Raw genomic sequence first — 9702 nt, 5'->3', positions numbered from 1 at the left:
ACAATTTAAAAAAAAAAAAAAAAAGTTCAGCAGCCAACCGGCCAAGTGGACGTCCGGTTCGCCAAAGGTCAATTTTTCTTTTATCGTTGCACAACAGCTAGTTTGGTCGTTTGGTTGGACAGAAACTTTTCCATTTTGATATTGATAAATACCACTTCACTTCTATTCTTCACAAAAACTATGAAGAGAGTTTCCTAGTGAGATATATTTATGAAAAATCCTTTTTGAGTTTAATTTTTATTTTCATTTCATTTATTTATTCATAGCAAAAACTTTGATTCTTGAATCAAATTTCTTGAATCATTTCCTTCATCAAAGTTTTTCATATCTCTTTATACTTAACTTATATCAATCTTCAAAGAGAGACGTATTCTTGAAGAAGTTCTTTGCACTTATATTGCATAAAACCTTTCATTTTCTTCATTGAAAAATTTGATTGATTGAATTAAAATTGTAAAATTATCATACTCATCAAAGTTTCCTATTTCTCTCTTAGTGCTTAATTTATTACATTCATTCATTAAAGAGAGATATTTTATGAGAATATTTAGTATTTACTTTATCTTAATATTCTTATTGAAAAACTTTGATTGATTGAATCAAACTTGTAAAAAATCATATTTATAAAAGTTTCTTATTTTTCCCAGCGCTTGATTTATTATAATCATTCATTAAAAGAGAGATATTTTTTGATAAGGTTATTTGAATTTACATTGCATTTAATTCTTCTTCATCGTCTCATTGGAGCACTTTGATTGGTTGAATATAATTTTTTAATTGTCATTTTCATTAAAGTTTTTCATCTAACACTTAAACTATCATTTGTTACTATTCATTGACGTGTTACCTCTCTTAGTACTTAATTTATTTAGTATTGTTTATTAAGAGAGGATTTGATTGCAAAATTACTTTGACAAAATGTGGATCGTGTTGGTGAATACAAGCAAATAGTAAGGGCATTGTAGTATTGTACCATATCACGATGGGAGATTTCACATACTTTGGATCAACTTTGCCAATTTTTGCATTATCCAACAAATTCTCATTGCAGGCGGCCAAAAGAGTTCTACTATATTTTAAGGGCACCGTTGGCTATGGCCTGCTTTATGTTCCTTCTACAATACAGTTAAATATGTTCTGTGATTCTAACTAGGCTTGAAACTGAGACGACAGAAAAGCACAGTAGATTTAGGCTATGTTTGATTGCACCCCAATTCCATGAAAAATGGAAATCAAATTCCATCTTTCCAATTTTTTGTTGTTTGATTGACAAAATTTTCCCTAGAATTCGAATTCCACCTTTTATGCCACCTAAGTTAATTTTCATGTTTTCCTTGAATTCCAATTTTCACCAAAATGGTGAGAATTAGAATTCTCGATTACTGTAGTACTTTTTTTTTTGTTAGCAATGGAAACAAATTTTAAGAATTATTGTAAAATAAAATCAAACGAATACCAAAAGATAGATGATTTTCTTAATTTTTTTTGTGTGTGTTGACAATGGAAACAAATTTCATCCCCAATACCAGTAAAATATATCCCTTTAATTGACAATTTTCATGTAAAACAAAGCCAAACGGAGATTAAAAAACACTTTTATTTCAACATTTTTCACATGAAAAATTATCCCAATTAAACACTGTAATTTACAATTCTCAGGAAACGATTTTTAGGCAAAACAATTCCCTAAAATTCGTTTTCAATTCAATTAAATTCCATCGTTGCAATCAAACGGACCCTAATGTTTTCTTGGCAGCAATTTAATATCGTGGAGTGCGAAGAAAAACCAAACTTCTTCACCTCACGATAAATTACTCTCCCTATTCTACAGTATTGACAAATTATGCCCGAACCCAAATATTGGGTTTCCAAAATTTCTACAAAGAATTCAAGATTATCAAACAGGGTCGAAGAACACCCTGTAGCAAAATTAATTCCAAATGCTTTAAGTAAAGGCCCCTAACTAGTCTCCCCACCTTCAAAAGCACAAAAAACATACGCAATCAGATCAACATTCCCGTACCTATCCTCAATAGGTCATTCCTTAGCAACTGAACATGATGGAATCACGAACAATGGAGACAAAGAGAAATTACCCATATCCTCCAAACTCTACCTAGTAGTGTTCTTCAACAATGACCTAGAGCCAACTCCTAAAGTTACTGTACCAAACTGTATATCCACCATGGTACTAAACTTATGCGGATGATTCTTCACCAATTCTGCGCTACCTTGCAAGATGTATAATTGGGACTTCTTCCGCCCTTCTAGTGCCACATAGACACCCTTCTGAACCTCCAAGACTCCACCTCCTCTATATAACTCATAACCCTTTGAATCATGGGTACTTAGTGAGATGATATTCTTTTTTAAATTTGGAACATGTCGAACCTGACCAACTGTTATAATTATTCCATCCAACAACTTCAATTTGACCTCGCCAATACTAGCTACCCTAAGATCCGTTGTTACCTAGGACAACGACACCTTGTGTCAATGTTTCATATATTTCAAACAAATCTCGATTGGGACACATATGGAACACACAAGCTGTATCCAAAATTACCAAGAGATTCTCATCACTCAAATAGTCCTTAGCTATGTTGGCTTCGTCCGAAGTATTTGATTACTTCCATAATTTGCAATGGAATTACCTTTGCTCTTCAACTTCTCGCAATTTCTCTTACTGTATCATTTCTTGTAATAGAAACGAACTTGTTTGCTGTAACTCGACTTACCCCTTCGTCGATCACCGTAAACTATAAGAGTTTCTTCATCTCTAGACTCAGCTCTAAGATGCTTCATCTTCTTCTTAGAGAACAAGGCATCATACACGTCTTTAATGGTAAGTGTATTATGATTGTACAAAATCGTGTCCCTGAATGACACAAAAGGATCAAGGCCAAGTCTTATTCATCATATTTTACCTCTAACATTTCCAAAACATTGACAATCTCCTTGAATACAGCCAGATGATCTTCCAAAGATCCTCCTTCTGCCAAGCGATGAGAATATAGCCTCTACTTCAGATGCAACTTACTTGTCAGACTTTTGGTCATGCATAGTTGTTCCAATTTCAACCATAATGCAACAACTGTCTTCTCCTTCAACATGTCCCAAAGAATGTTAGATAAATGAAGATGAATCTATGAAAATGTCTTCTGATCCTACCGTTGCTTTTCCTCTGTTATTCACGTTGTGAGCATTTTGTCAAATCCCAACAATGCGTCATCCAAATCCATTTGCGCCAATAGAACTTGCATCTTCACTTGTCACAACAAAAATCTTGTACTGCAGTCAAAAGCAAAAATTCATACTTCATTGCTACCATCGAAAACAAAAACTTCAAACAAAAATCATAACCTTATTCTGATACCATTTGTTATAATTTGAATCAAATCCGAAACTACTGTATTTAAAACAGAACAACTCTGATATCACTTATTGGGAAGGAAGAGGCAAGTATGACATAATATGAAGTATTAATCACACATGCAAGAACAAGATTAAAGCAAAAAGAGACTGACAGAGAAACCGAGTAATTTTATTAATTGACAAACAATGGAGAGTAAAATACAATTTCAGCAATCTCTGTAACACCTAAACTGAACGAAGAGTCTACTATTAACAAGGACATGTCAAAACCTAAAAAGTGAGCTAAAAGATGGAAACTAGGTCAAAATACGCGAGAAAAAGACATAAAACGAAAAATCCAAATGGCGCCGTCACTCGAGCAAGAGCTCGATGATAGGCAAGCGATAGCTTCTTTCTGTAAAAAGTTTCTCTATTGACAGAGCGGCCAATGAGCAATAGGCCAGCAAAAAGTCGGTAACTTTTTTTTTTTAGTCCATAGTTTTGGCCTCACTATGACCACTTCAACTAGGACTCCAATACCTAGTAGAATTTGGGCCATATTAAAACATAAATATTTGCTGAAAGTATTACCTCATTCGAACAAAATACAATATCTAATTTTATAAACTTTCCTCTTCTGAACAAATGCACGTGCACGCCTTGAAGACAAATCTGGAAAATTAGATAAGTTCTATTTATCTAATCTCTTATGAAGTTTTTTTTTTATTTTTTATTTTTTTTATTTTCCATACCATTCGCATGCTTTATAACTATATTTTATGAGTGAAATCATATGGAAATTTACCTCATCATATGAAGTTAATTTTTGGGACATCATTCAATGTGCATATCTCCTGTCAACTCTTGACATATGACACGTTAATATAATCTTAAAAATAACACAGCCCGTGCAAAGACTAATAACTTAAAAATTATGAACATTTGAACAAATATCTCGTGCTTGGAGAATCGAGGACCTTCAAAAGTTAAATGCAAAAGTTGAACCAAATTCAACAACTTTCAATCATCACAGTAGTTAAATATAAAAACCTTTTGACAAAGTTTAGCTCACGCGTTTGTCATCACATAAATATCTTAATATAATGACGGAAATAGGTAGCCACGTAGCATGTTATTAAATGTTGATACGGTTATTTTAATCAAAATTTCCACTAATTTTATGCCACCTTTAGTGTAAGTTTGTATTTCTTTTTCTTTTTAAATAATTTAGATTATCGCATAACTCCTGTCACCAGTTGAGCAATTAACTCGTGCACCAAAAACGAGTAAAAATCTCAATGTTCTTTTCCAATATGTAAAAATTCGTCGTCTCAATGGCCATATCCCATTGTTATCCTAAAGAACACGCCCAATATCATCTATCATTTACTGGTATTATGTAGGTCAAGTTTGAAAGAAATAAATTTCAGTAAAAAGGAAATGAAATAACAGAGAAATATATGCAAAAAAAAAAAAAAAAAAAAAAAAAAAAAAAAAAAAAAAAAAAAAAAAAAAAAAAAAAAAAAAAAAAAAAAAACAAAACAAAACAAAAAAGGGAAAGAAAAGAATTGTTTTCTTTCTATCTTCTATTAGGGTTGTTTTTTCTTTCCTCCTACTTCTGAGTATATTTCGTATCTATCTTTTTACTCACTTTCATGTGAAATGGATTCCATAAATTAAGTTTTAGAAAAGTGCCATGAGAAAAATTTATCAATGTTAGGTTTTACTATATATTGGTCATTCTTTAAACAAAAAGATTAATATAAAAGAGTTATAAAAGTCAATGAGTCTTTTGGGATGTATAGATGAACTAAGAGTTTGGATTCGAGTATAGAACATAGAGATGGAGTCATTGGAATTATGCTAGCTTGTCGTGAAGCTGTTGCTTGAGCGTCCAAAATAGAATAATTGTTGACCGTCTGTCATCTAATTATCACTCAAATGACAAACCTGTTGATCGTTTGGCACTCGAGCAATGGTGATTTTAGGAAAAATCCTAATTCGCAATTTTTAAGAGTTCTATTTATTCGCTACTACCCCAATACCTCTTTACTATAAATATACAAGCCCACTTCGTGACAATGGTAGTTGATCATTATATTCTACCTTCAGAACATCTTTTGAAGATCAAACAATTCTACATCTTGAGATCAATTAACCACGAGTTAGAAAAATTATCAAAATCATATAATTCAAAACATCTAATTCCTAAATATACTCAGGAAGGAACTTTCTCAATAGCTTTCAGAAATTGCTGAAAATTGACGGAGTTTGGACCAGAAGCATAGAAAGAGTACAAAAATAAAGTGTTCTTGGTGATCTATAGGAGATAGACAATTTCAGATGATTAGGGAGTAGGTGTGAGCGAAGAAGGTTTCAGTGGATCTTTGAGATTGCGAGAATTAAATCAAGGAGTCTAGTGGATTTTCTAAGCTGCACTACAGTGTAAGTTATTGTTTATATTGGAAGTCATTGGCTTGGTCCCAAAGTTTTTAATACTGTGAAGGATTTTCTCCATTAACAAATCATGTGTTATTTACTACTTCATTTATTATTGTGGCAATTCAGTATAGGATAAGATCAACTTTATTGACTAAACATCTAAAATAATTATAAGGTGAGTTGTTGCTTTTAATTGGTAATTTTAATTCCTTGTTGTTCACCAATTCACCTCTAGGTAATTTTAGGATCAAACTAGTAACGTTCAAGTGGTGTCGAAGCCTAAATTTGATTCTTGGCCCTAGTTTTCTAGATGAGTAGTTTATTGTCTGCTTCGCCATATTTTGATGATAGTAACTACTCCTGTTGGAAAGTTGGAATGAGAGTCTTTCTAAAATCGATGGATGAACGTATTTGGTTAAGCATATTGAATAGTTGGATTGCCCCTTCTAGCACCATTAATAGTGTTGTCACCCCCATTCCATAGCTAATTAGCCGAAGACTAATTTAGATTAGTATAATTAGAATAGTAAGGTTTTACATGCTTTATTTATGACTGTGAAGAATAATTTAGGTGTGTGTCTATGTGTGAGGTTGTTAAAGAGGTTGGAATATTTTATAGACCACACATGAGAAAACCTCAAGCTATTAAGAGCTCTAAGTTACAGATGTTGACCGCTAGCTTTGAAGATATTAGGATGAAGTATGCTGAGACCTTCAATGACTTTTATGCAAATTTGAATGACACACTTTAATTCTAGTTTCAACCTAGGCGAGAAAATTCTTGAATCTAAAATTGTCAAAAAAAATCCTTAGATCCTCCAAACTTATGAACTCACTCTATATCAATCTATGAAAAGTAAGTCTATAGCCTTGAATACTATTAAGGAAGACGAGCATGACTCTACAGATGCAGAGACCATTAATGATGAGGAGATAGCTTATTTCGCTATGAAATTCCAAAAAATGTTTAGAAATAAAAAACCAGCTCAAAAGAGATATAAAGGTGTTTCCAATAAGTCTAGAAAGACATCTCAGTCTCTGAGAAGTGTCAAGGTTTTGGTGAATACAGGAGTGAGTGTCCTAACAGTAAGAGAAAATAGGGTAAATCTAATTGAAAAATATAATTGATTATGTGTATTATAGTCCTTTAAAATTTTTTGGTAGACAGTAGATACTCGTTAAATGATAAATCTCTTAAATACGAAAGTTATAATTAAATATATTGGGGATAAAATGCTCCTTTGAATAATGTTAAAGCTTTTAAGATTGTTCCCAAATCTCTCATAGATATAACATATCAATTTTTCCAAAAATTATTCTAACGACTTTGGAAAATCTTGTTCTTTATAAAGCTAATTGAAAAATATAGTTGATTATATGTATTATAGTCCTCTACAATTTTTTGGTAGACAATAGATGCTTGTTAAATGATAATCTCTAAATACGAAAGTTATAATTAAATATATTAGGGATAAACTGCTCCTTTTAATAATGTTAAAACTTTTAAGATGGTTCCCAAATCTCTCATAGATATAACATATCAATTTTTCCAAAAATTATTCTAACAACTTTGGAAAAATCTTGTTCTATTATAAAATAAAGAGAAGATAATAGAGAGCGTCAATAGAGTGTTTGTATTTTATTGAGAATCAGAGTCCTATATTCATTTGTAAGAATTATGCCTACAGTGATTATTCACATATAATGATTAATTTAGAACAGATCCCCTGAATGACTATCTATAGAACAATTTCCTCATTAGAATTTTTAATGGGAAAATCCATATGGAATAACCATAAAACTAAGGGAAAAAAGAATATAGTTAATTGGTAAAAAAATTGAAGTATCAAGATACCGCTTCATTTAACTCAGTAAAATTTGATGGGACAAAATCTAGATAAACAAAAAAAAGTGCATCTACGCCATTTAATGTCGATCATCTAAGATCTTTGAGTTGACCCATTCTAATTTTTTGGAGCAATTATTTGAATAAAAACATAGACATAATTTTGTTAAAAAGTCAATCATTTTATCAATTGAGCGAATTTATTGGACATCAATATCACCAGTCTTCTTAAAATCATGTGTATAAAAGAATTTTGAAGAAATATATTTTGTTGCATTCCTTTTACTATAACCTCTTTTGAGTTATGCATTACAAGATACATTGTCTTAACACAATATTGTTGGACAATCATTTCATGAAACTAACCCACATGATGCTTCAATGAAATAGGTCAGATTTCTCAACCATCTCCATTCTCAACTTACTTTGTGAATTGCAATAATCTCTGAATGATTGAAGATATTGTTGTCAAGGTTTGTTTCATGAATTTTCAAATATAACTATTCCTCCATGTGTAAATATGTATTATGTTTGCGATTTAGCCTTATGTAGATTAGAGAGAGAACAAATTTTTGCATATCCCATCGAGGAAGATTCCAATTTTTATGAATAAAATAGTCATATAATAATAGTATTTCTTAGGTAAAGAAAAATTTATTTAAAACTGCTCTAATATATCTTTGAATTGGTGCAATGCTGTATTTTGTAAGGAGATTAGCAAAAAAAGTTATGTTTGGTCGAGTACAATTTGTAAGATATATTAATGATACAATTACAGTTGGGTATATACTTGAGATCAATAACCTTTTTCATATCTTCAAGTGAGAAATATTGATATTTTTTATGTCTAGTGATAGAAAGATCGTAGACAATGTCAATAGATGTGCTTTGTTCATATAAAAATGTTTTTATGTGTTTTTCTATATGAAGATTGATGAACATATAATTTATTCCGAAAATAATTAATTTGCTATTCTTTAGAATTTGGCCTCTTCTTTTTTTAAGAAAAAAGAAAAGAAAAGAAAATCATTCATCTTAAATTTATTTTTCAAATAATTTGCAATTTTATTAAGTTCTTTTTGAATTCCTATTAGATTTATATCATCAACATAAAACCGATACAATTGCAAATTCAACATGTATTTTCTTTATGAAAACACATAGTAAATGTCATCATTTTTATTACCATCTTTAAATAAATATTCCCTAAGGCAAATATACCACGTACATCAAAATTGTGTTTCTTTTTTTTTTTTATTCAATTTTTTTTCTTTAAATCAACATAAATCTTTCAAGGATCTTCATGTGTGTAACAATCATAGAAATAGGCGGTTACGATATTCACAAAAGGCATTTTGGGTCGTTCTAAGACATACAAATTATTCAAACATCGAAGTGTAATACGACCATCACGTGGAAATATTTTTCATGGCTCTTAAATCTTTATAATTTTTCAATCATTTCAATCCTACAAAGATTATATTTAAAGTGTTTGAAACAGGAGTCTAAACTCTTTGATTTACTCCATGGATTAGGAATAGGTGTAATTGGACCTGCTTTTTACCTATCTTTCGTTGTTCAAGACCCTATTTACTTTTTTGAGCTTGTATTGAATTAGGAAATAAGTTTGATTAGCCATCTTTTTTATATATACATAAGGCATTCTCTAATAATTCAAATTGAAGCAATTGGATGTCCATCTCAGCCCAATCAATTGAAATACTTCACCATTGTCATATATTCCATACATCACACTAAATAGATATCATATTCATAAAATATGATTCTCTTTCAAGCATGGGTGGATACAAGCACGGGCTCGACCGTGCTATAGCACGTGTTCGCCCCCGAAAATGTCTACTTTATTCTTAGGTTTTTTTTAATTAAATTTTTTTTATTTTTTGTATAAAGATAAATCCATATATATTTGTATTGTAGCTTGTGTCCAAACTCAATGCTGAATTCGCCACTGCTTTCAAGATGTCTTAGTGGTGAAATGGTAGACATGCGAGACTCAAAATTTTGTGCTAAAGAGCATGGAGGTTCGAGTCATCTTTAAG

Source organism: Olea europaea, chromosome 16, assembly GCF_002742605.1.
Source record: "Olea europaea var. sylvestris chromosome 16, O_europaea_v1, whole genome shotgun sequence".
NCBI classification, from domain to species: Eukaryota; Viridiplantae; Streptophyta; class Magnoliopsida; order Lamiales; family Oleaceae; genus Olea; species Olea europaea.
Note: the sequence above shows the minus strand (reverse complement) of the source record.